The 20,125-nt window shown below is 43.8% G+C and overlaps 1 protein-coding gene across 1 annotated transcript in view; it reads right to left on the reverse strand.

The window, feature by feature from the left end:
* Positions 1 to 20,125, reverse strand: part of LOC117429215 (nucleoredoxin) — a 33,497-nt gene that overhangs the window by 12,443 nt on the left and 929 nt on the right. The window lies entirely within an intron of this gene.

Genomic DNA, 20,125 nt, shown 5'->3' on the forward strand with positions numbered 1-20,125 from the left:
AAAGAAACAAGAAATCTGTTTGAGCTGACAAACTGAAAACTGGGCAATGCAAACGCAATCCATTTGCAATGAAAGACATGCGACCAACTCTGTGCCCGTGGTGTGTCTTCCATTACTCATTATTTAGTTATCCTCAGAGCCATCAAGAAACCACCTTTTTATGGATATACAGCTGTCTAATCGCTGAGGACAAAACACCACGCCTCACCCATTCCAGGTTTTACTAGGAGCTTGTTTAACCCCAGAGTAAAGGTAACAAGCCCAGGTGTGTCTTATTAAAACCAGGGATGGACCAAACTGCTGTGCAATGGGAGTCTATTCCATGGCCTGATCTCTCTCTCTCTCTCTGAACCAGGCCTGCCTGCTTTTCAAACAGCAGGTGGTCAGAGAGCAGGACTGCGTGCTGCACAGCTCAGCTCAGCTGTGTGTTCAGAGCAGACAGCTGGAGAGAGGAGAGACTGGCAGGAGCTCTAAAATTAGCTGCATTCTTAAAAAAAAAAAAAAAAAAAAAAATACAAGAGATCTGGGAAAAATGAGCTTAGCCGTCAGCATTTAAAGTAGCATCTTTAGGATTATCCATGAAGGGCTGCAGTACACAGCTGAAGGATCCGTTTCCAAGCTAGTTTCCAGTACAGTGGAAGCCCAGCCCTGCTCCTGGACTGTGCCAGCACTGCAGTCTATTGTGTTGTGCAGGGCCCCTCTCAGTGCACTGAAGGAATGTTGGCAGACAGCCCCCTTACAGGTGTGTGAGATGGTGGGTGAGGGGGGTTTACAAGCAGCTCCCAGCCTTGCACCGCCTGTTAACCCTTTCATCATGTGCGCTACCAGGGATGGAAATAAGACTCCCATTGCAAAGCAGTTTGATCCATTTCTGGTTTTGCTACGAGTTTAAAATTAGACACACCTGAGCTTGTTACCTATACACTGGTGGCTAATCAAGCTTGTAGTAAAACCTGGAATGGATGAAACTGCTCTGCTGTGAAATCCCAGCCGGGACGCTCTGCCTGGCTGGACCTCAACCAAAGAGAACAGCTCACTAAAACCCATCCTAGATTTAATATAAACCATAGTAACACGCAGTTAGACTGTAAGATTGTTAACAACACTGCACTGCAGAGCTATCTAATTACATATGTAAATATATTTTAGGGGGATTTTTTTTACATATTTATTTATGAAAATGTTCATAAAAAATGAACGCAAGGTCAGGGTTATAATCTACTATTCATGAAGAGTAAGAAACAAAGACAGCTTGATTAACAACTTGGGGTTTTTACTCCACACAGCAATCTCACATGGCGAGCGTAAGCTACTGAAGCCCCCTCTTCTCCTAGCCCCTCACTCGATGGGGAGCCAGGGCTGGAGGGGTCATGGGGAGTGTCTGCTTCATTACTCGCTGTTAATAATTCAGTGCTAGAGCAGAGGCAGCGAGGAGCGGGGTGGGACTGGAAACCTTTGTATCCAGCATCAGCATCAGACTCCAGCAATAACCTGCATGCACCTGAATGCAGGACTCAGCCAGCCTGAGCTTTCACAACGCACAGAAACCAGGCTGGAAGGGAATACTGAATTACAGTGATCCTCCGGGATATCCCAGCAATGACCCTGATCGATGAACGCAGAGGTGCAACACCCTAATGACAGATCGCAGTTCAGATTTCCATTCTGTGTTATTTATTATTTAGAATGAAGTTAAAAACAAAGCAAAGCTTCAGCCAGGCGGACTTCATCAGGCTGTAGTGAACACACACACACACAGAGCCCTCCCACACCATTAAATTGAAGTTTCTTTTAGTATTTCTACAGGTATCGCTATTGGGAGGGGGTTATAGTAATGGATTAACAATCTCGCTCACAAGCTAAAAGTATTCCTCCAGTGCAGGTCAAATAAATAACAAAAAATAAATAAATAAATAAACATACATTTTTCTGCACAAACCCAGTTTAGAAACTTCCTTTGGGCGGTCAAAAAAAAAAAAAAAAAAAGTAAACAAACACATTCCATACTACAGCCGCAGTGTGATCCCCTGGCCGCTAAAGCTGCCAGGACTTCAATTATCTTTATCAGTTATTGTTTGTTTTGCCATTAGGTAAGCACTTCTTCAAAGTGCTACATTTCAAAGTGCATCTCGGCCAGAGTCAACAGGCTGGCTGCTCCTGCTCTATCGGAGACCCTGTGTCCTGCCCCGGGGGCAGCAGATTTTCACAAACAACTAACTATAACAAGTCTGAGATTACCAAATCAGCACCTAACAGCGACCCAGTCACCACCCGGAGAAACGGGAATGCTGAGCTGGAAAACAAAAACCCTTCCTGTCTGCCAAGAATCATTATGTTACACAGAGCTTCTTGGAAACATGTTGTTTCGAAAGCAACCAGCAAGCGCCGCTCACTTCAATTATTCAGGACCCTCCTCCACCCTCCACCCTCCGCCACGGGTTCACAAACCCCGCTGTTTAACCCCTTCATCAAGTGCGCCAGAGTGTAACCAGTAAACCGTCCCTCCTGCAAACGTGCAAGAAATACAGAACTGTAAAAAAAAAACAGAATTTCCTGTATCCACTAGGAGTGTTGCAGGAGGGCAGGTTATTGGGGGACACTCTGAGGTACCGGCTGTACTTAGACATGATTTCGAGAGCGCTACTGACCAGGATGCGATAAAAAGACACAAAATGAACCAAGACAACCAGAAGAAAACGCTAGCTAAGCTTAACAGAACTGGAGGAGGGTTAATGCTGCCGCGCACAGCCTGCTTTCGCAGGAGCAGTTGACAGCACTGCTGTCATTAAGCCAGCATTTCACATCTCATCACAGTAAGTGTTAATGCCCATCTGTTAGCTTGGCTGTTGAAAGCCCTCGTTTTGTGTTTTTTGCACTTTAGTGGACGAGAACACCTGGGCTCCAATCACTGCCCTGCTCTGCCAGCATCAGCTTTAATAAAGGATTACAAGCCCCATTCACAATGCACTGACTCTCCAGTCGCTTCAATAAAGACTGGTCTGACGCATGAAGAAACAATTTGACTGTGTGAAACTAATCCAGACTAAACTTTAAAAAAATCTCACTATAGTATATCTCAGTGCCTATCACACAACACTACAGATGGCTGCCAGTCTTCTTTTTAAAAACTGACACCATGCCTCGATTCTTACAGTACACACAGCGGGGGGCGGAGCCATCGCTTAGCAACGATACATGACTGACAGGCGATCCTCCATGTGCAATACCACAGGGTCAAAGGTCAAGGCAGCGGGAAGGAACGTGCTATTGCTCTCTAACCTTGATTCGTCTCTTTTTTTATGCAGAGGTGTCTGGCAAATCTCTAAACAAAACAACTGTCTGGATTCGCTAAGCTTCTTCACCCTCTGAAAACACCCAAGAGAAAACTGTCAATTAACTATCAGCACCTGGCTGGAGATCCAGCTGCAAAACTGATTGCCCAGCGGACGTGAATCAGATTCCACAGCATGCGTCTGTTACTGACTGTGCTATGGTACATGGATAGTGACCCTGAGGAAAAGCATGGGGAATCTGCAGAACTCCTGCGCATCGCTGTTCGGTTCTGGACAGGCCACTACAGTAAATTTAACAGCCAGTGGAGGGTAAGGGTTAAAAATCTCAAACCTCGGACTTTCAAAGATCCACTGCTGACAGGGAGGCATTTCAGGTTTTCAACACGGCTTTACAGAAAGGAGGAAACTGGAGCCGAGATAAGAGCCTCTCTGAGCCCGACACAAAGCGCCGGGGCTGGACAGAGTGTAAACAGAGCGAGTCACTTCAATAGGCAGGAGGGGGCATTGAAAACACAGCCAACTGCAGACAGAGGCAGAGGTTTAAACTGCAGATAAAACTGTGTGCAAACCTTACCAGCGATACCCAGCACTCACCCTGCCTGCGTCTGCAAGTGCGTTTGCATGAAGCCCACTGGATTTCAGACACTCAACCGTACAGCAAGCAATACACCTACAAATATCTTAAACACGAGCTTAACCCTTCACAGTTCAGTTACGCATTTATCATCATTCGAGCAGTATTCTTGTTTTTCCAACCACTTTTAGTGACCCTGTTTGTTTAAAAATAACAAATTACACAGTAGGTGTCTGTATTTGAGCTGTGATTACTGCTGGATATTTAGAACACACATGTTAATGTGTGGAGTTACTTATAATTACAAATTACTGCTGCATGACTGTAACTGAACACAATAGCATTGTAATTGTAATATGCAATTTCAGCGCACAGCTCTGCTGTCATTTTTAATTATAATTGAGCCCAGGTCTGGTTCGCAGTCGTGCAGTTTCACATGAGGAGTGGATTAAACAATGCGATGCATACTTTCTGGATTAGCGGCCCACACTGTGCATTCCTCCTCTTAACCCCTCTGCGTTACCCGACTCCCGACACCCTCCCTGCAAGCCAACGCTTCAAAGCTGCACTGCAGCCAGCCTGGCCGAGCAGCGTGTGCTTTGTTATTGTTGGACTGAAAGTCGAGACACAGCCCCGGTATCAAACAGGGCCAAGGAAAGGAATGTCTCAAGAGTCCTGGCAACTGTGCGTCCAGCAGCAAGACACTGCAACAAGAGGGAAGAGAAAAAAAAACAGAGGGAAAGAAACCAGAACGAGCGAAGAGAACAAACAAAAACAACATTCTGGGCGGCTGAGTGGAGTTAAGTGGGGTTTAAACAGAAATCGCTGGTTATGAAGAGGGTAAACAGGAAGGTGTTCTAGCCACATCCTCCGCTGAATAGCTGCTCTCATGGCTGGAGAGCCAAACTGCACAGCGCAGAATACAGGACTGAGTCGGGTCTGCTGCTTCAGGAGCAGTACAAGTAGAATTAGGATCTAAAGGCTAGATTCTGTGCTTTTAAATGAGTTCCCCTCTGTAGAGGACAATGGTGTGCTAACAAGGGACGAGCCTTGATGGGCTGAATGTCCTTTTCTTGTCCAAGTTTCTTTCAGCTTGGTCCCCTTTTAAATATTGCCTAACTATCACACAAAGATCAGCCACTGTGGCTCCAGAATAATTCCGTACAGGGATCATTTACAGCGCGGGATATTTAATATCTTTCCTGTTTTATATTCCATTACGCAAGCTCTGTAGGAGTCTCTACCGTCGTTCGTGCGCAGATCATTATTCACCGGGCTTTATCTAACTCTTCCAAAAAAAAAGGCTCCTGAAAACTCCTCAAGACTGATTGAGTGCAAGTGAGGTGGGGAAGAATAATCAGTGTTACACAGCACACAATGTTTCATCGCAACGCTAACATGCTTCCCCATCTCAGCTCCTCATATTCACAAGAAAAGGTTTTACTGGAATAGCATGGAAAATAGGGATCGAAGCAGAAACCAGAGACGATCACACAGAACACAAAGAATAGGATATTAATGTAGAAAGAGCAGTGTAGGTGTATCGATCTCTTAGGACTCACATTCCAATTGCAGCATTCTGGTTTAGTCCTGCACAGTTATATGGATCAACAGTAATCTCACACCACTGCCCGCGCTGATACACAGGAAGAAATTCTACTATACAGCTAATTAAAAAAAAGCACTGCAGTAGACCTGTAACTCAAGGCAAAACAGCCCCATTGCTGCTCAATTGCAGTTTCCTGTTCCCATATGATAAGGGACTAGCTCCTTCAGCTGCCTGCCAGCCTGTGACTCAGGTTTTCCACAGCCACTTGCTTGCAGAGCAATAGACGTAATGCGACTGCTCTTGTTAAAACAGTACCCTGGAAACCGTCCCCTGGGACTGGAATCCAGTCATCTGGGCTCTGCAGCATGAACAGACAGAGCCAAGCACAGATAACACAAGAAGGAGAAGCAGGACAAGAAACTCAAACTAGAATTTCAGACTGCCAAAATAAAACAGCCCTTCAGCTCTAACTTTTGGCGTCGCTTTGTGCCTCAAACAATATCACCCATCTGCAATGCCTTCGCATCTACCGGCCGCTCCCAGTTCTGCACAGATTAACAATGCCCTGCCTTCATTAGTGACAGCGCTTTTAAAAGGGCTTACACAGGACTGTAGATATTAAAGACACTCCATAAAAGCTGTTGTGTGCTTTCATTTACCGTATAGGTCTCCCATGTGCTGAAAGAAGCACATTTTTCAAACATTAAAAACACATGTTTGCTATAATGATTCCCATACCAGGTTATAGAGAGCTCTCAGTTTGCTTGCCATACATTTCGGGAAGTCTTGTTTAATAATTGCACTTCCTAGGTCGCTTCACCTCTGTAGCGTCTTCTGGGTCAAAGTGTGTCAATAGTTGCAAATCCCTGGAGCAGATTATACAGCTGGACGTATTGGAAGCTGAGCTCCGGAGGTGAAGGGGTTAACAACAACATGCAGGAGACATAACAGTGCCAGTGTGGTGCCCTGCAATGCTGGACCATTATTCCTGATACAGGGAGGCACGCTACACAACACAGGTACTAAAGGTTGTAAGGAGTATTAATGTAGTTATTATATACGAATCCAAACTCTTCCTCGTTTATTAAGCCATTATCTGAGAGTTCCTGATTAAAAGGTTGCAAAGTCAACATGGCAAGAGCCATTGTGTTCCGATCGTCAGTGTAAATTAATCTGAACTAATAAGTATGGTGAAAGGCAACGTCAAGCAAACAACTTGGCAAGGTTTAAGTTTTAACACCTGCGCTGCATTGAGTGGTCATTAATGCCACTTGAAAGAGGAGCATTCTTCAGATAGCAATCACAGCAGCGGCTGCTGGAGCTCAGCCAGACCCACGGACTGCACTGTGCTGCACAGCACAGGCAACTTCAAGATAGGGATCAGTATTGTTAACACAGAAATCTATAGGCTGGCATTGTTCACCACTACCTCTGCTTAGCACTTCCAATCCGGGGGGTTGGGTCAAGATCGTGTTTTCTGCTTGTAGGGGAGAAACTGGCTGCACAAGTTATTTAGTCATGTGTAGGACGTCTCTCACTGAGAACAGCAAAGTTGGAGGATTCCTATGGCTGTGCGATATAACGTCTCTTATAAAAAGAGACTGATATCGTACGGTTATATCTCAGGTCTCCCTCCAGTCACACTGCCTCCATACAGTAGATACCAGTACTGCAGGCAGGGCTGCATTGTTCATGCACACGTTCACAGAGTTACTGGGATCCCAACACATGCTGGATCTTTGACAGGAACGGTTTTCAATTGCATGTACGGACTTCGTTACAGGCTGTTGCAAACCGTGTCGGAATAAACGCTTTGGGAAATTCCATCAAAACGGCATGGAAGCTCAATTGGAAAAAATCATTCATAGCCGGCTACTGGCCCAAAACCTTGAGATGACCACACTTCTGTATTAGGAAACAAAAAACATCTGTAGAGAAACTATGGGACAGAAATGTGAAAGAACTAAATAGAAAAGAATATAAGACTAGAATTACAACAACCGAAGTTCAGCATGAGCGACTGCCTATCCTCTGAACGCATCCCGCGGTGTGGCTGTGCTGTCTGTGTCTGGCTAGTCTGCTAAGTGCCGGGGAGATTTGAAACCAAGAAGCAGTTTTCATAACAATAAAGTAGAGACTGGGAGTCGTTCAAAGCTCCCCCGTGTGCTCTGTGACTGAAGACAGTTAAAGTATCTCTGAGTCTTGAACTCTCTTCTCAAGAAGATTCTCATACCAACCACTTGAACTGAAATCTGCTCCCAAGCTGTATTCAAACATCGCGGTTCAATGCTCGCATTATTATCAAAGAGTTGTGTTCTGTGCACCCCCTTATTCTCTCAACGCATGAATGGGTTTCAGAAGGGCTCATAGCTGTGACAGTCAGCATGGCTCTTCCTGTCAGTCTGCAGGAGGTCCGGTCACTAAATGAGATCAGTTCTCAAGAGGGTTCAGCTTCAGAACTCAATAAGCAAATAAATAAATACAAAAGGCTTTTTTAATGAGTTCCAGGGGCTGTGTGTCTCTTCGCTTCGCTGGGCTGCAGCACTGCTCTCCGTGTCTGAGAACATGAGAATATGCACCGAGGCCTTGAGACAGGCAGGAACACATTCAGCAACGGCCATCTATGAAGCAACGTTATTCTCGCCAGCACAGCAGAGTTTGTCAAGCCTGTGTGGTCAGCCAAAGGGGCATGTTCCAGCGGATACATGCAGCAGTATGAGGTTCAAATGACAGCTTCAAGCTCGGTCAGAACCCAGGAAGAAAAAGGGAAACTGTCCGTCTGTGAACTTCTGGAGTTTCTTTCAGTACTCCACTGCTACACAATGCATGCAGCTACGAGGCGAGGCAGAATTGTTCATAACATCCTGATTGGCACTTTAATAACAGGGAGAGAAATAAGACTCCCACTGCATAGCAATTTGATCCACAAAGCTGGTTTTACTGCGAGTTAAATAAAGACATCTGAGCTTGTTACTTATACACTGTGGCTACTCAAGCTCATAGTAAAACCTGGAATGGGTGAAACTGCTATGCAGTAGGAGTCTTATTTCCAGCCCTGTAGATGCATGCTCTCTGTGTGATGTACTGTAGAGCCTTCAGTTTTTCCCAGCCTTCATGACTGACACAGTGGCTGTTTAAAGCCAATGAATATTTACAAGCCTGCTTGCGTTTGATTACAAATCTCGGTGGGTGGCCGTGGTTGATCTGCTTTGGAGTTGCTTCAGAACAGAATCCAGGTGCTCTGTCAAGTTCTGTAGGAACTGTCTCAGAGAGAACTGCTACAGTAGGGAGCTCCAACTTGAAAGCATTCTCCCTGTTCCACTGGCGGTGAAGATCTTAAAACTAATTCCAGTGCGATCTCAGCAAGACTTGAACCCAGGCCTCGAGATGTGAAAGTCACTTGGGCATGCTGCCACCCTGTCCTCTACACTGCTTTATTTTTGCCTGTGCCGTCTCCCCTGGCAGTAATGGGGCATCAGCAGCTCCACACCCCCCAGGACTCACGGACGCCTGGATCTGCAATTATTACATGTCACGCTGATAAAGTATCACTGTTAATAAAGACTCACACAGCAGCTGAACCCGGTACTGCACGCCTTTAGTAGGGCAAACGTTGTGCGGTTCATGGGCCTCATGCCCTCTTCTCGCTCCCAAACTTTTCTTATCTTCTCATTTCGGATGTGTCTCCCACATTACAAGGGATTAAGAAAGAAAGAAAGAAAGAAAGAAAGAAAGCAGAGCAGCAAAGAAAGCAAGCCAGCCAGCATCCCGGTTGGCGTGCCTCTCCTCCCAGAGCAGTGTTGATCACATTCCCTTGGCATGTCGCCTGCATACCGACCCGCCCCCCTCAGGGCACTGCACAGTGTTCATTCCACCAAATTATCAGGAGGAGAGAAAAAACAACAAAAAAGGAGAGAAGCCGAAAGGTTATTACAACAGTGTGGAGGAAACTCAATCGCACCCTGCCTTCCTGCTTATATTATTACTAAAGGAAGGAAGCGGCAGGTCCTCCTGCACCCTGGAACAATGAGCCTCGGACTTAACCCCTTGGGTGCCGAGTGAAGAGAACCGACCCTGATCGCTGCCCGCTGCTCCCTCCGCTTCCTGACGCATGTTTAACCAGCCTCTCGAGTTTAATGACGTGCCTGAACCTTCACAGTGCTGCTTTCACTTGCAACTCATTCAACTTTCATTTACGTTTCCAAGAGCTGAGATCACTAGATCCTGGGAACTGGGAAAGAAGAAGCTTGCTGGGATCTCCTGTTAGAAAAACAAACCCCCCCTTAACCTCTCAGGCCTGGCTTCATTACCCCTGGAGTTCCTACAGTAATGTTACTGGCAGTCCAGGTCTGTGAAACCAGACTGCCAGGAAAGTATTCCTAAATACGGTGCTGCACCTTTAAAACACAACATATAGCTTCTGCAGTGCCGACACAAAACATGTGCATCAAACTGTCATGACTATGCAAGGTGCAGGGCGGACAGCCTCAGAGAATGAGAATGAATGAACACCCCTCCAGAGCAGAGCTTACATCCAATCCGAAACCAGACCTCACACCAAGGTCTAACACCTTTAAGTGCATCCTTTAGAAAGTCCTACAGCGACCACCCAGAGTCCCCTGATATTATAAAGAAATCGCCAGCCCTCCGTTCAGTTTGTTTTTTAAAGCCCGTCTCACACTGGACACTCATTAGGTCACTTCCTTCAGCACAGCGAGTTGGGAAGCGGTTTGATCTCCCTGCCAATGGAAACAAGCAGAACCTCAAATCACTTTCTACTCAGATTGGGAGATCAATCAATCAATCAATTTTTACTTTATATAGCGCCTTTCATCCTGCACCACCATCACAAAGCGCTTTACAAGATGCAGTAACAAGAAGAAAATCCGGAATGCTTTAAATACAGAGAAATGCAGAATACATGCTATACAGTAAAAAACAATGCATAATACATTAGATGCAAACAAGACCCAGCCTAATTCTTGTGGGCAGCAGCTGCTGGCTTCAGTGCTGGTCGAGATGTTTTAGAGACTTTTATAACCCTAACAGTGAAACGCTTGCGCGAGGGAGCAGCAGGGACGGTTAAATGAGAAACTGAAGCCTTAGGAAGGAAGCTTTCAAAAGATTGATGCTGTGTATAATTCAATCAAATGAAGGCCAAATCGAATGAAATAAAAAAAATGGACACAATGTACCACACATGCCCTCTCCACCCCCCCCCCCACCCCTTTATTTCTCTATTTCTCTATTTCAGGCACGGTCTGTCGCGGTTTGGATCAGTGGACCCAAATCTGTCAATATTTGTATATACCAGCGGTGCAAAACGACTGTCTGCTCCCAACAGCTCACACACAATGCAGCCTTCACGTTACAGAAGAACTCCACCCTTTATCTCTGACTTGCATGAAGTGTTTTTTCCTCTGGAGGGAGGCAAAATGTTGAGCCTGGGCCATGTGTTTAGCTTGGCTCCCCTCATGGGCTGCAAGTCAGCTTTGTTGGAATTGACTTTACAGATCTTTCCAACATCCGGAAATACAAAAAAAAGAGATACAATGATAATGAACGCAAATTAATTTAAAAAGCTGGCAACTAATACGCCCTGATTAGCTCAGATCTGGCTCTTGTTAAAAACCACACCTTGACAGCAAATCTAGAGGATTAATGACTTCACTGTGAGGATAGGCGACAAGCTGCTACGGCATTAATATTGTACAGTAGTGTCACCCGAGAGCTCTTTGAAAAGAAGGGGGGAAAAAACTGTTACTAAATCACTGGAAGGAGTTGTGTTTATTTAAGGACAGCAGAATTCCAGGATCCGGTCCAGGAATTCAGCATTCTCTTTTTGCCATTCCTGGTTTTAGTACAATCTTACTTACACCCCCTTCCCCCTCTTCATTAAAACCAGTTTGCCACTACTCTGAAAAGAAAGTTATAAATCACATCAAGCTCAGCGAAACCCCATCTCTCACAATCTGGAGCCCGGCTTCTTCTCCTCCAATTATTCACAGTGTGCGTGGAGCTGTGGCTAACTCCCAGCTATCGAGCTCCCAGCAGAGGGGAAGGAGGCGGGTTTTATAAGGGTCATTTTTCTTTCTGGGTCTAACAAAAGAGCAATGGTTGCCACAGTGTAGCTGACAAGCCTTCCCTTCCCCTCCCCTCCCCCAGCCTGGGCTTTTCACACTCCAAACACAGCGTGAACCAGTTCTGCTAAACAGGAACAGAGCACCCCCACCCTCCCCCAGCCACAGAACACCATCCAGGCTGCGTTCAGCTTTGAGAGCCAGAGAACAGAAGAAAAGGGGTGCAAACCTCAGCTTTCCATACAGTAACTGTGTCCGAATACCGGACTGCAAGAATGCAGGACCACGTCAAATCAAACTGCCTGCACAAAGCGTTCTCTTTTCTTTTCTTTTCTGCGCTGCCTCAGAACTCCGGGATTCATCAAGGTCTTCATACCACTCGGCACCATTTTTGTAGAAGGAAAAGCAAGGTGTTCATCTTTGCAAACTAGTAACAGATAACCCAGGCCATTTCCAGGTGCATTTTCCTTACACAAAAAAATGCTGCAAATTGGACCCATTTACCCTTCTTAAGCTACGACCAAATTGAAACCAAATGTTGACATTCTACAATGACTGAGTGAATGAAACCAATACACAGTGCTTGAGAAATTATTTATGTACTGTACACTTGGGTCTGTTGTGTGCGAGATTGCGAAACTATTAAATAAACACTCGGAAGGTTCCCGAATGATTCCAAGCAGCTCAGCCAGCAGGGTTAAAGTATTTCCCTTCTTAATACCGTAGCACTCTTCAGTGCTTGTTAAGCTGTGATCTTGGTTTTCCCCCCGTCATTTACAGCACGGGTCCCCGCTTGAACTCCAGCAGTGCAAGCTCTTTCGATTCGTTCTTGCCTTCCTTATTTCCCCAGATGGTCTTGCTAAGGGAGCTTGTTACCTGCATTAGCACATCACTTTGCAAGGGTTTGCTCCAGTGATCTGTGTTTGAAGAAGAGCCGGCGCTAATTGACCGGACGCTTTCATTGGAAAAGCAGAGACTTACAAAAGTCTTACAGGCAGCTTAGGGATAAACCCATTCATTTACTGAGCCCGGACTTCAATTCCACTCGAGCACAGATCACATGGGTATCAAATGGGAGATTAGCCCCGACGCGGGGTGCCAGATACCCGGGGCAGGAGCGCAGCGGGGGTGTGGTGTGGGGTTGATTCCCATTGCACTGGCACAAAACATTCGGCTACTTTTTGGTTTTGTTTGATACATAGTTTTAAAATCGCACCACAGTGAATTGTGAAAGAACACAATGAAATAAAATTAGAACAAAGTGTCTATTTTTTTGCATATTATATTTTTAGCACTTAAAAAGAACACAGTACCATTAGTACTACACTATATAAGCTTATTAGATCGTATTAAAAGGTTGTACAAATATAGGTAAGAGCACAACCAGGGCTAGAAGATCAGACTGCTTTCTTATTGTTCCCTTTGAACCTATTCATTCTATAGCACTGCATTTCAAATTGTCTAAAGGGGGAACCAAACAGACAGGTCACCAGCAGTTACATTGCCAGCACAAGTAAAACCTGGCTTATTAGCTCTTTAAAACCGGGATTGTGATCAGCATTGAAAGCTGGGCCTCGCTCTGGCAGGACCAATCGCCTGGCTGTTTGTGAGGCTGCGGACCAATCGTCTGGCTGCTTGTGAGGCTGCCTTCTGCCCCCCCAACCCCCCCAACCCCCCCAACCCCCGAACCAGTCTCTCCTCAGCTCTATTAAGCGAACTCCCCTCCAGCTCCTTCTCCAGTGCATCAGATTACCTTATTACATTGATCCAGGCGCATACTGCAGATTCCTGGAGCCAGCACGATGAAAATCACAAGGAACTCATTACAGATCGCCATTTCATCGCTACCAAAAAAATTCAGCTTCGCACCCTCATGTTTCCTGCAGATTTTACAAACTGCATTTATTTATTTGAATTATTTGATTCGCATGGCAGAAAAGCAACGCAGCTCAATAAGCCTGCTGGCTTGTATTTCTGTGTCTGCAGCAGAATTGAAAGTTTTGGGTGAATTTAGTCATTATTTCCAATCCCCGACCCCCTGCAAGATCCTGCATGACACCATGACAGTGATTGGAGATGCGAGAGCCTGCCCCAGGTCTCACTTTAAAGGAAACAGCTGTGCATAGACTCCCGCAGAGCCTTTTAAAATGTGTGCCCAGGAAGCGATTACCACACACTCAGGCTTACAGGAATAAAAAAAAAAAGCTGTGGAGCTTTGTATAGGATTTTGTTGCAGCAGTTCTTATTGCAGTGGAGGTTGGAATGCTCACTGGAGAGTGGAATGCATCTTTATTCCAGAACGGTTTCACGATTCCGTTACTAAAGCATACAACGGCATTACAGTTTGCATGCAATACTCCTAGATCTGCAGCGTAACGAATGCAGGGCGTCGCGTACAGTGGAATGCGGCACAGCTGCAGTAAACCGTAGCACTCTCAAAATAATACAACAGTACTCTCTGGCACTGTGTTATTACAGCAAACCTCTCCCACATCTGCCCTGTGCAAACCACTTGGAGAGGAAGGCCATAAAGCAATTAGGTTAATGATCCTATATTACCGCCATGTCTTGGTACTAAACTACCAGCGTGTCAGGGGCAGGGAGCAGGCACTTAGTGGGTCGAGGGGGTGAAAAGGCACTTGTAGAGTCAAGTCCCTACTAGACTCATATTTGGAGGGCAGACTCTTGTAATAGGAAGCAGGGAGGCAGATATTTACACAGAATGTGGTAGTTTTCTTATCAGAGACTTGACTTAATCCAGTATGACCAGTATGGTCTGTAGTGTTGAAAGAGTCTGAATTCTAAAAAATAAACAGATGCAAGGAATCCGACTATGCAAACTCAACAGGTTCTTGGTGAGAATCGCTTTGTTCGAGGCTTGAACACTCCCATTACAAGCTCTCAGTACCGTGCTGGGAATTTTAAACGTTTTTTTTTTAAAACAGTTTCTGCACTCTTGGCAGCTGTGGATAGGGAAAACAGAAATGACATGTGCTACGTTAAATTATGTGGAAACAAACATGTGCTCCCATAATGGCACACATCCTCTGGAGCATGAAGAGATTAAGCTGAAAATATGTGTGAGTGTTGCAGTACACAGTCATTGGAGGCTGCAGGACTGAGGGGCCAGGGCTCCATAGGGGTCCCCATAGTGCTGCAGACCGAGGCCCAGAAATGTGCTCGATGCTGGAGGGTGTGAGTGGGGGTGGAAGGTGGAAGGGGATAGGGGTATGCCAGTTCTGACAAAAACTTCTCTGGTTAAACCCCTCGCATCTAAAAAGTTATACAAAAAACACTTGATGCTAATCTCTACTTTCTCTCCCTGTTCAAATCCGTCAATTTGCTGAATGTTGATTTTTTTATTTGCAGTTCAGAAGGTTCTGTCTTAATTATTTTTTTAGCTAAAACACAAACAATAAAAACAGTGTTTTTCTCTAAGCGAGTGTCCAGTTTTGTGTGGGTCTCCGTTCCCTCCGTAGTCAATGGAAGCAGACCTCCTGCCTGGCTCTCTATGGAGTAGACGGGGGGGATTGGAGCTTGCTGCACTCTCACAGCATGTGCCCCTAGATCCACACCTGACCCAACCAGAACGAGCTTCCTATATGACACACGCAGGGTTCACTGTATATAACGTGTCGTGCTTGATTCTCTCTCTCATCTGCCCTCCGTTCTCCTTGCAAGGATATAAAGTCCTGGGAAGATCACGCAACAGGATCACTTACTGAAGGACCTCCACACTCAGGGAGCCCCCCTCCCGGAGAAGCATCACTCAAACACATTCTTATTCCCATCGTCGAAACACAAGGCAGTCTTCTGAGCTGCTTCCAGGGAAATGCAGCTGGAATGATTTAGAGCATCAACCAAAGACAACCTCCTAGCGTTCCACATGCCGTACACATTAATAAACTCTCAGGGACATCTCTAATCGGGAGCCAGCAGCGATACCTGACCGAGAACCCCCAGCGCTTTACATTGAGTTTGAAGAAAAACACAACGATCTCCTCCACACACACTCGCATGCCGTGCATGCATACCACAGGACTTCCATTAAACAGCACACTGTACTACCATTCCAGGTTTATCATCAGCTTAACGACACAACCAAGCTTGAGTCCTGCCTGCGTTATCCAATTAAGACATGACCCAGCACTTCAAAACCCCTGCAGCTGGGTTCACAGTAAGTAACCGCTGGTTTCAAACTCCAATTAGTAGCTAAAGCGACATTAGGTAGTCCAAGGTTTGTGGCTTGCAACTTTTACACAAACCCAGAACAAAAAGCCTAAAAGGAGCCAAGAGAAGCAGTGCAACCCTGCAAAGGGTTAAGTGCGAGGCCTGGGAGTGGAGTTAATAACGGCAGGAGAGCCTGAGTTTCAAACCACTACGTTACTGTAAATGAACTGCCTGCCAGATAAACGCAGAGCAGACCTACCTCGGCTGGGGCTGACATTTGTTGGAATGCTAAAGCAATGCAGTCAAGATGACAGCTAATGCAGAAGAGGGCAAAGCCAGGGTCGAGTTTTTCCAGCACATCTGGCTGCCTGTTTATTCAATAGTGTACCTTACACAGTACACTCCTGTCAATAACCCTCCAGTATCCCTCTCTCTCGCCCTTACACTGCAATACACAAAGCAGCATGCACATACACAGCTCTTTATCCAAGGAGAACCACAATCCAACAGGATACTCCTCAATCACCAGAAATAACACATGGTAGAGATAGCAAGAAGTGTCTTCATTGTGTGTGTGTGTATATACGGTTTTTTGGTTTATGTTTAATATTGTAGTGTGCATTATTATTATTATTATTATTTAATTATTTATTTATTTATTTATTTCTTAGCAGACACCCTTATCCAGGGCGACTTACAATTGTTACAAGATATCACGTTAATTTTACATACAATTACCCATTTATACAGTTGGGTTTTTACTGGAGCAATCTAGATAAAGTACCTTGTTCAAGGGTACAGCAGCAGCGTCCCCCACCTGGGATTGAACCCACGACCCTCCGGTGACTTCGAAAAGTGCTTCACAGAGTCACTAACTAACTTTCACAACAGTGCTAAGAGAATCGCTAACGGATACAGGACCATTATCACATCAATAGCTTTTTTTTTTTTACCCCGGAATATTAAACATGCTAAAAGCTAGTCGGTGGTAAATGAGAGGCGTGCAAAGTAAATACACTGTAAGCAATGAAAACACCACACTGCCATTAGCAACCTTGTAGGTAAATGACTACATTAATAACACTTCGCTTTCTGCAAGACACTTAAATTCTTATAATTGTATAAATTCTGTGTTATGCAAATAGGGTTATGAGCCTAATCCATTTCGTAAGTAAAGATCAATCCAATTTTCAACAGAGAGACAATACTTTTTTTTTTTTTTTTTCGACAGCATAATTGCATTCAGCGGTGCCGCTTTCCCCTGGAACCACGCGAAATGAGAAGCAGGGCCCGGCCGGTGAAATGTGATAACGCGCTAACACCGGGTGATCCAGCTTCAACGAACCCACGCAGAAATAAAGAACGAAACCGCGCCACTTCCCAGCCCCTTTAATTAACGAGGCGATGTGGCGTCAGTTTGCCCCTCTGAACGCATCGTCGTGCCAGCCGGTTTATTTGCAGTAAATTCCGGTGCACAGCAGGGACCCCAGCTGCTCGTACCCAATAAATCAATCCACTGGACGGAGCGGGCTTCACTGCCATTTAATTCCGTCCGAGTCAAACACACAGCATTGTAACAATTCTGTACATGCGTGATGCAGCAAAGAAGCGCATTATCATTGAGGACGTATATACTGTATATAAGAACTAAATAATATATAAATAAATGAATAGTCTAATAATAACACCATCTCCACATACAAACTGTCTAATAATAACACCATCACCACATACAAACTGTCTAATAATACACACTGTCTAATAATACACACTGTCTAATAATAACACCATCACCACATACAAACTGTCTAATAATACACACTGTCTAATAATAACACCATCACCACATACAAACTGTCTAATAATACACACTGTCTAATAACAACACCGTCACCACATACAAACTGTCTAATAATACACACTGTCTAATAATAACACCATCACCACATACAAACTGTCTAATACACACTGTCTAATAACACCATCTCCACATACAAACTGTCTAATAATACACACTGTCTAATAATAACACCATCACCACATACAAACTGTCTAATACACACTGTCTAATAATAACACCGTCACCACATACAAACTGCCTAATACACACTGTCTAATAATAACACCGTCACCACATACAAACTGCCTAATACACACTGTCTAATAATAACACCGTCACCACATACAAACTGTCTAATAATACACACTGTCTAATAATAACACCATCACCACATACAAACTGTCTAATAATACACACTGTCTAATAATAACACCATCTCCACATACAAACTGTATAATAATACACACTGTCTAATAACAACACCGTCACCACATACAAACTGTCTAATAATACACACTGTCTAATAATAACACCATCACCACATACAAACTGTCTAATAATACACACTGTCTAATAATAACACCATCACCACATACAAACTGTCTAATAATACACACTGTCTAATAATAACACCATCACCACATACAAACTGTCTAATACACACTGTCTAATAACACCATCTCCACATACAAACTGTCTAATAATACACACTGTCTAATAATAACACCATCACCACATACAAACTGTCTAATACACACTGTCTAATAATAACACCGTCACCACATACAAACTGCCTAATACACACTGTCTAATAATAACACCGTCACCACATACAAACTGTCTAATAATACACACTGTCTAATAATAACACCATCACCACATACAAACTGTCTAATAATACACACTGTCTAATAATAACACCGTCACCACATACAAACTGTCTAATAATACACACTGTCTAATAATAACACCATCACCACATACAAACTGTCTAATAATACACACTGTCTAATAATAACACCATCTCCACATACAAACTGTCTAATAATACACACTGTCTAATAACACCATCACCACATACAAACTGTCTAATAATACACACTGTCTAATAATAACACCATCACCACATACAAACTGTCTAATAATACACACTGTCTAATAATAACACCATCACCACATACAAACTGTCTAATAATACATACTGTCTAATAATAACACCGTCACCACATACAAACTGTCTAATAATACACACTGTCTAATAATAACACCGTCACCACATACAAACTGTCTAATAATACACACTGTCTAATAATAACACCATCACCACATACAAACTGTCTAATAATACACACTGTCTAATAATAACACCATCACCACATACAAACTGTCTAATAATACACACTGTCTAATAATAACACCGTCACCACATACAAACTGTCTAATAATACACACTGTCTAATAATAACACCATCACCACATACAAACTGTCTAATAATACACACTGTCTAATAATAACACCGTCACCACATACAAACTGTCTAATAATACACACTGTCTAATAATAACACCATCACCACATACAAACTGTCTAATACACACTGTCTAATAATAACACCATCACCACATACAAACTGTCTAATAATACACACTGTCTAATAATAACACCATCACCACATAACAATCAAACGAGCAAGATGGGCTGAATGGCCTCCTCTCGTTTGTAAACTTTCTTATGTTCTTATACAAAGCGGATAAACACAAAAAAAAACTACTGTGCTACAATAGCAAAACTCATTCGGTACAGTGTGTGTGTGTGTGTGTGTGTGTGTGTGTGTGTGTGTATGTGTGTGTGTGTGTGTGTCTGTGTGTGTATAATAGTCTGCAGTATCAAATATACACAGTTTAAAATTATTGTGTGTTTTGCTGGAGCCAAATGACCACAAAGACATACAAACTAGAATCAATAAAAGGTCGCAGTGCTTCTGCAGGGATGATGTAAAAGTTGGTTTGTTTGCAGCTGCATTGCAATTTTCATTTTAAAATGAACCATTCGACGCTTCTCTCCAGCCACTAAATAACCCTATAAAATACATGCAATGCACAGAAAAAAAAGAAACAGAAAACTGAATAATAATAATAATAATAATAATAATAATAATAATAATAATAATAATAATGTGTATCTTCTGAATCCCTGCGTATAAACACGTTGTACTGTAAGGATATTATACTGTATCCAGGCGGGTATGCTCTTATTAATAAACTACAATTACACAGGGAAAGAGTTTTTAGTAGCTACACTTATTAATGTACCTACGGGCAAGTATAGCACTGTTAGCAGCTAATATTCACGTTACACCGTTGTTTTAATCTTTGATGCTATCTTTTGTGTATTTCCCTTAACGCTGAACGATGCAATGTAATTAAACACACACAGAGTAATGTGTTTGAAATCAAATCGTATGTACAAATCAAGTTCTTCGGTGATTTCTATTCTTTATTATTATTTCTTTATTCTTATTGTTATTATTTTATGTTCTGGCTGAAAATCAAAATAAAAGGCCAACCCATCCATTAACAGCGCATTAGGTATCCAGCGCTGAGCAGCTACACAGTACC

Source organism: Acipenser ruthenus, chromosome 26, assembly GCF_902713425.1.
Source record: "Acipenser ruthenus chromosome 26, fAciRut3.2 maternal haplotype, whole genome shotgun sequence".
In the NCBI taxonomy this organism is placed as follows: Eukaryota; Metazoa; Chordata; class Actinopteri; order Acipenseriformes; family Acipenseridae; genus Acipenser; species Acipenser ruthenus.